The sequence below is a fragment of the Leptopilina boulardi genome, unplaced genomic scaffold, assembly GCF_019393585.1.
Source record: "Leptopilina boulardi isolate dan_hultmark-lab unplaced genomic scaffold, ZJU_Lbou_2.1 LbouV2_152, whole genome shotgun sequence".
NCBI classification, from domain to species: domain Eukaryota; kingdom Metazoa; phylum Arthropoda; class Insecta; order Hymenoptera; family Figitidae; genus Leptopilina; species Leptopilina boulardi.
In genome coordinates, this window is record NW_026137699.1 from 32,154 (window position 1) to 35,406 (window position 3,253).

Below are 3,253 nucleotides of genomic sequence, written 5' to 3' on the forward strand. Positions count from 1 at the left end.
CTTTGAAAGAAGTCTCTCTTTATTTCTGTCAAACGTGAATTGGTGTGATCCAATTGTTTTTAAACAAATAATATTTTAATTTGTTGTTGTCACTCAACACAGACCTGTGAATAATTTAGTGTTCATGTGAAATTTTTATAACTGTAAGTATTTCCAGCAGAATATCAATTATAAATATAGAAAAAAATATATTTATGTATAAATTTCAGGTTATGTGTTTTATGTAATAGTTTAATGAGCTCAACTTTTATCTTATTTATTCTTATATATTTATTGATTTTTAATATTAACATTGAAGTTTGTGTATAGGGTAAAATGAATGAAGAGGGTGCTTCATTTTCACCAAAAAAATCATCCAAGTGTAGAACATTCTGTTCTGTGCCAGGATGTTATTCACGGGCCAAAACATCAAGAAATTTGTCGTTTCATGTATGGCTTAAGAAAGGAGCTTTAAAAACTAAAGTAATAAACAGCTTTGGAAATGAAGACTTTGTTAATTGTCATACAGAATGGATGAGACGATTTAAAATGGGTAAACCTAATTCACTTTACATGAAAGTGTGTTCAAAACACTTTGTACGTGAAGATTATTATTATTTAGGTATGTTGTTTTTATATATATATTCGTAGGTGAATAAAAAAAAATATGTGTATGGTAAATAAGCTTCATATGCATTAAATATTCATATATAATAATATGCAGGTCAAAATTCAAAAATTAAAAAGTTTGAAAAAAACGCTCTACCAAGTAAGAATTTACCGCAAGCTCCAAAGCACGGAACAGTTGTTAAAGGAAAGATGTCATCGAAATCTATTTCGTAATTCGAGGTGATTTTAATTTTATTATTAATATTATTATATGTATTTAAGAAATATAAATATGTCTTTTATTCAGTTCACAGGTGGTGATATAGGAACTGATAAGCGGATTTGTATTCATTTTAATTATATTTTTACAGGTTTTGCCATATTGTAATGTTTCATTTTGGTAACAGGAGTGCACATAAAATAAGGAAGAGGGAATTAATATTTTTCTTTGAGAATTTTCTTCATAGTTATTGAAAATTGATAATTAATTGTTTATAAAATTTTATTTAATTAGAGAAGATCTTTTTACGTATAGCTTAGAAAACTGTAAGGTATGAGTGTATAACAGTGTGTAGATGCTTGGATTTTATAAATTAAGTTTTAAAATACTCCATTATGTAATATTTGAAACAAGTTGTTAATTCAGATGTTCATTACATGAACATTTTGCTTCCTCTTTACGATCAGCAAAAAAATTTGCTTCCTCGTGGAGAAAGCAAAATTTTATTGCCAAAATGTGATTTTGATTTTTTAATTTTCATTAATTCTTTAATTTTTCTCAAATGTATACTTTATATATATCGATCGATTCGTCTTGACGTAAGGAATACAATTATTTCATATATAAACTTCAATTTAAAAAATCACAAAATTTTATAGCCAAAATGTGAATTTTTGATTTTTTAACTTTCATTAATTCTTTAAATTTACCTCAAATGTATACTTTATATATATCGATCGATTCGTCTTGACGTAAGGAATATGATTTTATTATATATAACCTTAAATTTTTCTATTTAAAAATTTTTTCGATTAAAAAAAAATTTTTGGAAAAAAGACGATAAAATTTTTTTTTTGGGGTATTTTTCAAAATCCTTTGGTCAGATTTGAGATATTAATATGATAAATGAGCCTACCAAATTTTATCTAAATCCATTAAAACCTGTTAAAGTTATCTTCTAAACAAAAAAGGGATCCACATACACACACACACACACACACACACACACATACACACACACATACATACATCCGGACAATTGATCAGGATCTCATATAACATGTTTCTATAAAGAAAAAAATTTGTTTCCTCCACTTTGAAAAGTTTTATAAACGAAAGGACTACAAAGCTTCCTCCACGAGGAAGCAAAATTATTAGTTATAAAATATTTATTAACAAAACACATTTTGTAGGACTAAAAATTCAACTTTTTATACAATATTCACGATTTTATCAGCAATTTTTGAGAAATTTTGGTTTTAATTTTACCTTCTTAAAGAGTAGCGTCTTTAAAATTATTTAAAAATGTATTCTTTTAAATTTTTAAAATATTGCACAAAATATTCCAATAATTAAATAAAAATTATGACAATTGCATTATTAATATTTCAGTGTTATATTTTGCTTTGGCACAGTTGATGTATTCTATTCTATTATAATTTAATTTTGTAAGATTATTGATTTCGAAATTGTTAAATTTTTTGTTAATATCTATACTACTTTTTAATTTTCTGCTTTAGGTATATTTTTGTGCATGGGTAGAAAGGAGAAGAAGCATATAAGCACGAGTAGTAATGAAGAAGAAGGGGTCATGAAACAACTGGAAGATAAATTAAACGATATTTCTCTAGAAGAGTTAGAAGAAAAAGATAGAAATACTTGTCAAAATTGTTTTCCATCTGATCCTGTAGATTTGATAAATGAAGAAATTCCTTTAACTACCGAAGATAGAGATGCATTTCTTCTTTTACATTTTAGTGAAAATTGTTTAAAAGAATATTCTTCTAAATTAGAGGAAAAAGCGAATGCGATTATTTCAGAAACTAATTGTAAAAGTATTCAAGTTACTGCAGATCAATTTCAGTTTTCATTTATTTCTTTAATAACGACGGATGGAGTATTAAATACTTTAACAGGAATTCCTTCTTTGAAACTGTTAGATGCTTTAGTTGATTCAGCTAAAAGTATATGGACTGACAGACAAGATGGAAAACATATTTTGCTAACCCTGTGGACAAAAAACCATGTTTGTTCTTAAAACGTTTTAAGGACGTTCTTAGAACGTTTCATGTCCGCCAAATAATGTTCTGGAACATTTTAAGAATATGGATGTTCAAATAATGTTCCAAAACATTATTTGGTAGCCATGAAACGTTCTAAAAACGTTTTTAGAACGAACATGGTTTTTTGCCAACAGGGTAAAAATTAAACAAGATTTGTCCTATGCAATGATATCACAGAAAATTAAAAGGCATTAAAATAAGCTGCAACGCTTATTATTTTAATTCAATTTTGCTTATTTTAATCCATTTTGGTATTAAAATAAGCAAAATTGGATTAAAATAATAAGCGTTGCAGCTTATTTTAATACCTTATAATTTTCTGTGATCCGTTTTATTTCAAAAAATAAGTAGACACACTTGTTCGAGGTTATTTAAAACTACA

General features: G+C 26.3%; 1 long non-coding RNA gene across 1 annotated transcript; it reads left to right on the forward strand.

Annotated features, from left to right (window-relative positions):
* LOC127276773 (uncharacterized) lies at positions 1-1,241 on the forward strand. Its single transcript, XR_007842259.1, has 4 exons — positions 1-143; positions 310-601; positions 704-828; positions 896-1,241. It is a non-coding gene; the product is annotated as an uncharacterized LOC127276773 (long non-coding RNA).
* Positions 1,242-3,253: the final 2,012 nt, after the last annotated feature.